Raw genomic sequence first — 11,091 nt, 5'->3', positions numbered from 1 at the left:
TATAGAATCCGTCTGATTTTCATTCCATTGATTTCATTCTTAAAATTTCCAGATGGGAAACAAATACCTACTGCAAAACGAATTGCTAACAAACTCTTTCAAATTTCAAAAGATTTATTTTCTCTAAAACTTTTATTAACTGGAGGGGGCTGGTGGAGTTCTGTGTAATGCAGTGTCCTTTCACCTTTGGGATCTAAGTTGGAATACAGTCCAGATTGATGGGATGAACGGCACCTCTCTAATGGTAACTATTGATTTAGTTGTAACGAGTTTGAGCTGTCTCAGCTCATCTACTACCGGACACATGTCCATAGTACAAAAACTGCCAATAATTGGCTCTAAAGTTGTAATCTCTTTTCAGGAATGCCACAGGATGGTTGGCGAGGGAAATGGAGCTGTTACATGGTGCAAAAAGAGCACTCATCTGACTTTGGAGTAATCATATTGTTGGTGCAGAGGAAATCTTACTTAGCATCTGACTGTGCTATACCAACCAGGATGTGTATCATTTTGGCACTGGAGGGCAGATTTTATGAATTTGCTGCCCTGAGGTAGAGCTTTGCATGCTGGGAACATATATTATGGCTTTGGGTGCAGAGGCTAAGTGGGTTTTGCAGGATTTTCCTTTCATTAAATGGGCTGGAAAATCCTGGGGGACTTGCTGACTTCCATGTCCAGAGTTCTAATATCATTCCCAGCACATGAATTTCCATGCTCGAGGCACAAATTTGTCCTTGAGTGTTAAAACAAACAAAAAAATCCATAGTCTATCATTGGCATCTCAAGCTTTTATTAAGTGCAGATTGTTGAGAAACGAGCTTCAAAGGTATCATTTTTAATATCATACAGAATAGTATTTGAAAATGACACTGAACTATTTCAGAGAAATGGCATGATATTTAATATATGACATGCACCCTTTATATCAATTGATTTAATTTTATTCATTTTAAATTTATTTATTTAAAATATTTTAAACTGAGATAATCACTACTTTATGATTTACCTTATCTCTTATACTCTTTTCAACCTTGGTTGTATCCTTCACTACAGAGCTTGATCCTTCATCTTGGTTTCTCAACAAAATAAAGTCAGAGATTGAAAGTTAATAGACAAAATAATTGTGTGAGATTACTTGACAGAATAATTATCCATGATTGTTTTACAATAGATAAAGCCTCAAAGAAACTGTAAGAAGAGCAATTAAGTGGGGTCAATATTGTTATCTATATCAATAATTAGAAAACTCTTAATTGTCCATACAATTGTAAATAGAGCTATCAGTTTAACCAAACAAGTTTCAAGGAATACCTGACCCTCTCCATGCAAATCACTTCTCACCCATATTGAATCCAATGTACTTTAACTAGGGCAATATTTTCTTTTTCAATTAGCTTTTTTGGTCATTTTTTGCAGCACATTGGGGCACATGATTTTATTATGTCTCACATCATCTATTACAAATTCAATAATGTCAATGAAAGAGTTTAGCCACTCATAATGCATCACTAAAAATGATCCTTTAACTCTTTTCAGGTAGCCAAATAGCCAGTTTAAATGATAAAAATTTCAATAATCCAGCTATAATATATTCCAAAACTCTCGTGGCCGGCCACTCACCTTGCACCCTCCGTAAACCTGAGCTCACCCAAAACTCTGCTGCCCGTATCCTAACTCGCACTCGAAGTCCCGTGCACCCATCACCCGTGCTCGTTGACCGACATTGGCTCCTGGTCCAGTAACGCCTCGATTTAAAAATTCTCATCCTTGTTTTCAAATCCCTCCATGGCCTCCCCCCTCCCTATCTCTGTAATCTCCGCCAGCGCTACAACCCACCAAGATCTCTGTACTTCTGCAATTCTGGCCTCTCGCGCATCCCTGATTTTCATCACTCCACCATTGGCAGCCGTGTCTTCAGCTGCCTAGGTCCTAAGCTCTGGAATTCCTTCCCTTAACCACTCTGCCTCTCTACCACTCTCTCCTCCTTTAAGACGCTCTGTGAAATCTACATCTTTGACCAAGCTTTTCATCACCTGTCCTGATATCTCCTTATGTGGCTCGGTGTCAAGTTTTGTTTGATAATACTCCTGTGAAGCGCCTTGGGATGTTTTACTACGTTAAAGGCGCTATATAAATGCATGTTCTTGTTGTACAATATATGAAAATTTCTGTGCATAATCAAGAAAAATTATGATAATCCCAATTTAGGAACATAGGAACAGGAGCAGGCCATTCAGCCCCTCGAGCCTGTTCTGTCATTCAGTTATATCATGGCTGATCTACATGTTAACTCCATTTACCCGCCTTGGTTCTATATCCTTTAATACCCTTACCTAACAAAAATCTATCAACCTCAGTTTTGAAATTTTCAATTGAACTAGCCAGGGTACGGTAGCATAGTGGTTATGTTACTGGGCTAGTAATCCAGAGGCCTGGACTAAAATCCAGAGTCATGAGTTCAAATCCCGCCACGGCAGCTGGCGAATTTAAATTCAATTAATTAAAATAAAAATCTGGAATTAAAATACTAGTATCAGTAATGATGGCCATGAAACTACTGGATTGTCGTAAAAACCCATTTGGTTCACTAATGTCCTTTAGGGAAGGAAGCCTGCCGCCCTTACCTGGTCTGGCCTATATGTGACTCCAGACCCACAGCAATGTGGTTGATTCTTAATTGCCCTCTGAAATGGCCGAGCAAGCCACTCAGTTGTAAAATCTCGCTACGAAAAGTCATAATAAGAATAAAACCGGACGAACCACCCGGCATCGGACCACTAGGCACCGGACACGACAACGGCAAAACACCAAGCCCAGTCGACCCTGCAAGGTCCACCTTACTAACATCTGGGGACTTGTGCCAAAATTGGGAGAGCTGTCCCACAGACGAGTCAAGCAACAGCCTGACAGAGCCATACTCACAGATTCATATCTTTCAGCCAACGTCCCAGACTCTTCCATCACCATCCCTGGGTATGTCCTGTCCCACCGGCAGGACAGACCCACCAGAGGTGGCGGTACAGTGATATACAGTCAGGAGGGAGTGGCCCTGGGAGTCCTCAACATTGACTCTGGACCCCATGAAATCTCATGGCATCAGGTCAAACATGGGCAAGGAAACCTCCTGCTGATTACCACCTACCGTCCTCCCTCAGCTGATGAATCAGTCCTCCTCCATGTTGAGCACCAATTGGAGGAAGCACTGAGGGTAGCAAGGGCACAAAATGTACTCTGGGTGGGGGACTTCAATGTCCATCACCAAGAATGGCTCGGTCGCACCACTACTGACCGAGCTGGCCGAGTCCTGAAGGATATCGCTGCCAGACTGGGCCTGCGGCAGGTGGTGAGCGAACCAACACGAGGGAAAAACTTACTTGACCTCGTCCTCACTAATCTACCTGTCGCAAATGCATCTGTCCATGACAGTATTGGAAGGAGTGACCACCGCACAGTCCCCGTGGAGATGAAATCCTGTCTTGGCACTGAGGACACCATCCAACGTGTTGTGTGGCACTACCACCGTGCTAAATGGGATAGATTCAGAACAGATCTAGCAGCTCAAAACTGGGCATCCATGAGGCGCTGTGGGCCATCAGCAGCAGCAGAATTGTATTCCACCACAATCTGTAACCTCATGGCCTGGCATATTCCTCAGTCTACCATTACCAACAAGCCAGGGGATCAACCCTGGTTCAATGAGGAGTGTAGAAGAGCATGCCAGGAGCAGCACCAGGCATACCTAAAAATGAGGTGCCAACCTGGTGAAGCTACAACTCAGGACTACATGCATGCTAAACAGCGGAAGCAACATGCTATAGATAGAGCTAAGCGATTCCACAACCAACGGATCAGATCAAAGCTCTGCAGTCCTGCCACATCCAGTCGCGAATGGTGGTGGACAATTAAACAACTAACGGGAGGAGGAGGCTCTGCAAACATCCCCATTCTCAATGATGGCGGAGTCCAGCACGTGAGTGCCAAAGACAAGGCTGAAGCGTTTGCAACCATCTTCAGCCAGAAGTGCCGAGTGGATAATCCATCTCAGCCTCCTCCTGATATCCCCACCATCACGGAAGCCAGTCTTCGGCCAATTCAATTCACTCCACGTGATATCAAGAAACGGCTGAGTGCACTGGATACAGCAAAGGCTATGGGCCCCGACAACATCCCAGCTGTAGTGCTGAAGACTTGTGCTCCAGAACTAGCTGCGCCTCTAAGCCAAGCTGTTCCAGTACAGCAACAACACTGGCATCTACCCGACAATGTGGAAAATTGCCCAGGTATGTCCTGTCCACAAAAAGCAGGACAAATCCAATCCGGCCAATTACCGCCCCATCAGTCTACTCTCAATCATCAGCAAAGTGATGGAAGGTGTCGTCGACAGTGCTATCAAGCGGCACTTACTCACCAATAACCTGCTCACCGATGTTCAGTTTGGGTTCCGCCAGGACCACTCGGCTCCAGACCTCATTACAGCCTTGGTCCAAACATGGACAAAAGAGCTGAATTCCAGAGGGGAGGTGAGAGTGACTGCCCTTGACATCAAGGCAGCATTTGACCGAGTGTGGCACCAAGGAGCCCTAGTAAAATTGAAGTCAATGGGAATCAGGGGGAAAACTCTCCAGTGGCTGGAGTCATACCTAGCACAAAGGAAGATGGTAGTGGTTGTTGGAGGCCAATCATCTCAGCCCCAGGGCATTGCTGCAGGAGTTCCTCAGGGCAGTGTCCTAGGTCCAACCATCTTCAGCTGCTTCATCAATGACCTTCCCTCAATCATAAGGTCAGAAATGGGGATGTTCGCTGATGACTGCACAGTGTTCAGTTCCATTCGCAACCCCTCAGATAATGAAGCAGTCCGAGCCTGCATGCAGCAAGACCTGGACAACATCCAGGCTTGGGCTCATAAGTGGCAAGTAACATTCGCGCCAGATAAGTGCCAGGCAATGACCATCTCCAACAAGAGAGAGTCTAACCACCTCCCCTTGACATTCAACGGCATTACCATTGCCGAATCCCCCACCATCAACATCCTGGGGGTCACCATTGACCAGAAACTTAACTGGACCAGCCATATAAATACCGTGGCTACGAGAGCAGGTCAGAGGCTGGGTATTCTGCGGCGAGTGACTCACCTCCTGACTCCCCAAAGCCTTTCCACCATCTACAAGGCACAAGTCAGGAGTGTGATGGAATACTCTCCACTTGCCTGGATGAGTGCAGCTCCAACAACACTCAAGAAGCTCGACACCATCCAAGATAAAGCAGCCCGCTTGATTGGCACCCCATCCACCACCCTAAACATTCACTCCCTTCACCACCGGCGCACTGTGGCTGCAATGTGCACCATCCACAGGATGCACTGCAGCAACTCGCCAAGGCTTCTTCGACAGCACCTCCCAAACCTGCGACCTCTACCACCTAGAAGGACAAGGGCAGCAGGCGCATGGGAACAACACCACCTGCACGTTCCCCTCCAAGTCACACACCATCCCGACTTGGAAATATATCGCCGTTCCTTCATTGTCGCTGGGTCAAAATCCTGGAACTCCCTTCCTAACAGCACTGTGGGAGAACCTTCACCACACGGACTGCAGCGGTTCAAGAAGGCGGCTCACCACCACTTTCTCGAGGGCAATTAGGGATGGGCAATAAATGCTGACCTCGCCAGCGACGCCCACATCCCGTGAACGAATAAATAAAAAAATAAAAAAATAGCTTTTTGGGGGAGAGAGTTCCATACTTCCACTACCCTTTGTGTGAAGAAGTGCTTCCTGACATCACCACTGAACCAAGCTAGCTCTAATTTTAAGGTTATGCCTCCTCCACCAGAGGAAATAGTTTCTCTCTATCTACCCTATCAAATTTAAACGCCTCAATTAGATCACTTCTTAATCTTCTATACTTAAGGAATACAAGCCTAATCTATACAAACTGTCCTCATAATTTAACCTTTTAGTCGCGGTATCATTCTGTTGAATCTGTGCTGCACCCCCTCCAAGGCCAACATATCCTTCCTGAGGTGCGGTGCCCAGAACTGAACGTACTCCTGATGGGGTCTAACCACAGCTCTATACAAATGTAGTATAACTTCCACCCGATTGTATTCCAGCCCCCTTGAGATAAAGGCTAACATTTCGTTAGCCTTTTAAATTATTTTTTGTACCTGTCCACTAGTTTTTAGTGATTTCTGTACATGGACCCCAAAATCACTCTGCTCCTCCACAGTTCCTGGTTTAATCTACATACAATTCCCTGCATATAATAATTTAAAAAATCAAAAGAAATGTAAAAGAGATGACTGGAGGTTACAGTCTGAAAATATAAACTCAACTTCAAATTAAGTAGATAACTTAAAAAAAAGAGATATGCATCTTTAAACATAATGGTAATTTTAAAAGGATAATAGAGTGTTTACTCTTCACCGATCCTACTTTGGTAAATAAATCAGCAGTGCATTTTCAAAAATGTACAGTCTTCAGAGAATAGAGCTGTTTACAATTGTGAAAACACAAACATTTCCATTTTCATTCGTCTTGTCATTCTCATGGCTTGATCTCTTCAAAATGCTGCTAGCAGCTTGGTAGATCAACTAACAGATCTTCATAAATAGAGGATTCTGGGATGTATCCCATCTGGCCTGGAATCTTTTGGGAATATTTAATCCTTTTAATTTCCAGATAACATATTCTTTACTAACTTCTATATGTGCTTTGAATCAATTATCCTTGTTTACTACGACTGGAATTGTCTACAGTCCTGCATTGTGAAAAATAATATGAAGAATCCATTCATTATATTTGCCAACTCGTGATCGTTTGTAATTTTAAAAAATTTAATCTTGGGATGTGGGTGTCATTGGCAAGGCTGGCATTTATTGCCTAGTGGGCCTTCCTCCTGAACCTTAGGTAACGGTTTTTGATACAACTGAGTGGCTTGCTAGTTCACTTCATAGGGTAATTAAGAGTCAACCCACATTGGTGTGGGACTGGATAGACTGGGCTAATAGTTTACCCAATTCATCTTTAATGGTGAAAGGTCTCCGACCTGAAACGTTAACTCTGTTTTTCTCCACAGATGCTGCCTGACTTGCTGAGCTTCTCCAGCATTTTCTGTTTCCACAGTATTTTGCTTTTGATTTAATGGACCAACTGTTTTGTTGACCTTCCTTCTATTATTATAGAAGCATTTTTGAGTTCCTCTTGCTATCCTCTGCAATTTATCTCCTTATTTCTCTATTTTCTAATTCTTTCTTTAGATTTCCTCAGTTGCCTTTTGTGATAATCCCAAACTTCCCTACTTTTTGTTTTCTTGAATCTTTTGAAATATTTTTGTTTATTTTTATGTTTCTTCTATCCTTCTCTTTAAGCCACTGTGGTTTAGATTTTGCTATGCTTGTTTTTTTAGGCAGAATATATTTCAATTAAAAAAATTGAACGCTACTGAGTTTAAAAACTAAATTAATACAGGCAAGAAGTCACTTGTGGGAGTAGTTTATAGGCCCCCTAACAGTAACCACACTGTAGGACCGGGTAAACAGGAAGAAATAATGGGGGCTTGTAAGAAAGGAACAGCGATAGTCTTGGGTGATTTTAATCTACATATAGATTGGAAGAATCTGATTGGCAAAGGTAGCCTGGAAGATGAGTTCATAGAGTGCTTTCGGGACAGTTTCTTAGAGTAGCGCGTTTTAGAGCGAACCACAGAGCAGGCTATTTTAGATCTGGTAATGTGTAAATGAGACAGGATTAATTAATGACCTCATTGTAAAGGAGCATCTCGGTAGCAGTGATCACAATATGATTCAATTTCGCATTCAGTTTGAGGGAGAGAAGAGTAAGTCTAAGACTAGTGTTTTAAACTTAAATAAGGGCAATTATGAGGGCATGAAGACAGAGCTGGCTAAAGTGAACTGGGGTATTAGGTTAAGGGATAGGTCAGTAGAGATGCAGTGGCAGACATTTAATGAGATATTTCACAACACTCAGCAAAGATACATTCCAGTGAGAAAGAAAGAATCTAGGGGAAGAACGTACCATCCGTGGCTAACTGAGGAAGTTTAAAGATAGTATCAAATTGAAAGAAAATGCATACAATTCCGCAAAGATTAGTGGCAGGTCAGAAGACTGAACAAACTATAAAAAACAGCATAGAATGACTAAAAGAATAATAAGGAGGGAGAAATTAGAGTACGAGAGAAAGCTAGCTAGAAATATAAAAACAGATAGTAAGAGTTTGTACAGGTATTTAAAAAGGAAAAGAGTAAGTAAAGTGAGCGTTGGCCCTCTAGAGAGTGAGTCTGGGGAATCAATAATGGAGAACTAGGAAATGGTGGATGAATTTTGCTACCAACTTCACTGTAGAGGATACAAATAACATGCCAGAAATAATTGTGAATCAAGAGGTGAAAGGGAAGGAGGAACGTAAAACATTTATAATCATCAGGGAAAGGGTTCTGAAAAAATTATTAGAACTAAAAGCTGACATGTCCCCAGGTCCTGATGGACTTCATCCTAGGGTCTTAAAAGAAGTTGCTGCAGAGATAGTAGATGCATTGGTATTAATTTTCCAAAATTCCCTAGATTCTGGAAGGGTCCCACAGGTTGGAAAATAACAAATGTAACTCCTCCATTCAAGAAAGGAGGGAGACAGAAAGCAGGAAGCTACAGGCCAGCTAGCTTAACATTTGTCATAGGGAAAATGCTAGAATCTATTATTAAGGAGGTTATAGCAGGGCACTTAGAAAATCTCAATGCAATCAGGCAGAGTCAACACGGCTTTGTAAAAGGGAAATCGTGTTTGACTAATTTATTAGAGTTCTTTGAGGAAGTAACAAGCAGCGTCGATAAAGGGGATCCTGTGGATGTGGTGTACTTGGATCTCCAGAAGGCATTTGACAAGGTGCCACATCAAAGGGTACTTCACAAAATAAGAGCTCATGGTGTAGGGAATAACATATTAGCATGGATAAAGGATTAGTTAGCTAACAGGAAAAAGAGAGTAGGCATAAATGGGTCATTTTCAGGTTGGAAAGATGTAACGAGTGGAGTGCCACAGGGATCAGTGCTTGGGCCTCAACTATTTACAATCTATATCAATGACTTGGATGAAGGGACTGAATATATGGTTGCTAAATTTGCTGATGACACAAAGGTAGGTAGGAAAGTAAGTTGTGAAGAGGACATAAGGAGTCTGCAAAGGGATATAGATAGGTTAAGTGAGTGGGCAAAAATTTGGCAGATGGAATATAATGTGGGAAAATGTGAACTTGTCCACTTTGGCAGGAGGAATCGAAAAGCAGTATATTATTTAAATGGTTAGAGATTGCAGAACTCTGAGGTACAGAGGGACCTTGGTGTCCTAGTACATGAATCACAAAAAGTTAGTATGCAGGTACAGCAAGTGATTAGGAAGGCAAATGGAATGTTGTCATTTATTGCAAAGGGAATGGAATATAAAAGTAGAGATGTTTTGCTACAGTTATACAGGGCATTGGTGAGACCACATCTAGAATACTGCGTGCAGTTTTGGTCTCCTTATTTAAGAAAGGACATAGTTGCTTTAGAGGCGGTTCAGAGAAGGTTCACTCGACTGATTCCTGGGATGAGGGGGTTATCTTATGAGGAAAGGTTGGACAAGTTGGGCCTGTATACATCGGAGTTTAGAAGAATGAGAGGTGATCTTATTGACACATATAAGATCCTGAGGGGACTTGAAGGAGTAGATGCTGAGAGGATGTTTCCCCTTGTGGGAGAGACTAGAACTAAGGGCCACAGTTTAAAAATAAGGGGTCTCCCATTTACGATAGAGATGAGGAGAAATTTTTTCTCTCAGAGGGTCGTAAGTCTGTGGAACTTCCTTCCCCAGAGAGTGGTGGAGGCAGGGTCATTGAATATTTTTAAGGCTGAGTTAGATAGATTCCTGATTAACAAGGGAGTCAAAGGTTATAGTAGGTAGAGGGGAAAGTAGGGTTGAGGTCACCATCAGATCAGCCATGATCTTATTAAATGGCAGAGCAGGCTCGAGGGGCCGAATGGCCTGCTCCTGCTCTTAATTCGTATGTTCGTAGGTAGCTGAGTCAGGTTCTGGCACTTCAGTAATTTCAATTAGGCACGGAACTTCTTTAAAGAAACTCAACTGGATCAGCCACATAAATGCTGTGGCTACTAAAGCAATTAAGAGTCAGGGTATTCTGCGGTGAGTGGCTCACCTCCTGTTTCCCTAAAGCCTCTCTACCACCAATAAAGCACAAATCAGGAGTGTGATGGAATACTCTCCACATGCCTGGATGGGTGCAACTGCAACTACGTTCAAGAAACTCGACACCATCCAGGACAAAGCAGCCCGCTTGATTGGCAGCCGGTCCACCACCCTAAACATTCACTCCCTTCACCACCGGCGCACGGTGGCTGCAGTGTGTACTGCAGTGTGTACCATCCACAGTATGCACTGCATCAACTCACCAAGGCTTCTTTGACAGCACCTCCCAAACCCGTGACCACTTAGAAGGACAAGGGCGGCAGTGTATGGGAACACCATTACATATAAGTTCCCCTCCAAGTCACACACCATCCTGACTTCAACATATATCACCGTTCCTTCATCATCGCTGGGTCAAAATCCTGGAACTCCCTCTCTAACAGCATTGTGGGAGTGCCTTCATCACATGGACTGCAGTGGGTCAAGGAAAAGGCTCATCACCTCCTTCTCACAGGTAACTAGGGATGGGCAATAAATGTTGGCCTTGCTAGTGATGCCCTTATCCCGAGAATGTATATATGTAAAAATAACTTCATTAAATCATGTAGTATTTCTATTCTATATTATAGCATCAAATAAGCACCTGTGTACCAAGTTGAACAGGATTGAAGGTAATAATAATGAACTCTTTAACATTCAGGCAGAGGGCTGAGGCCACTGCTCAAATTCTAGGCAGAGAACTTGAATCAGTGGGTAAATTAATTGTGTTTTAGCTTCAGATACGATGATAAAAGTGCCATTAAAAATAGCCGTTGACTGATTACTGCTGTGTCATTGTACTCTGTACTTGATGCAACTCCAGCTAGAACATCTAACTGATCGAAGGGATCTCAG

General features: G+C 43.0%; 1 long non-coding RNA gene across 1 annotated transcript in view; it reads right to left on the bottom strand.

Moving 5' to 3' along the window:
* Window positions 1–1,006: 1,006 nt before the first annotated feature.
* LOC137339191 (uncharacterized) overlaps window positions 1,007–11,091 on the bottom strand; it is a 142,535-nt gene continuing 132,450 nt past the window's right edge. Inside the window, exon 4 of the long non-coding RNA XR_010966623.1 lies at window positions 1,007–1,076. This is a non-coding gene — a long non-coding RNA (uncharacterized lncRNA). The remainder of the gene's footprint in view (window positions 1,077–11,091) is intronic.

The sequence above is a fragment of the Heptranchias perlo genome, chromosome 1, assembly GCF_035084215.1.
Source record: "Heptranchias perlo isolate sHepPer1 chromosome 1, sHepPer1.hap1, whole genome shotgun sequence".
NCBI lineage: Eukaryota > Metazoa > Chordata > Chondrichthyes > Hexanchiformes > Hexanchidae > Heptranchias > Heptranchias perlo.
This window is presented reverse-complemented; position numbering and strand designations above follow the sequence as displayed.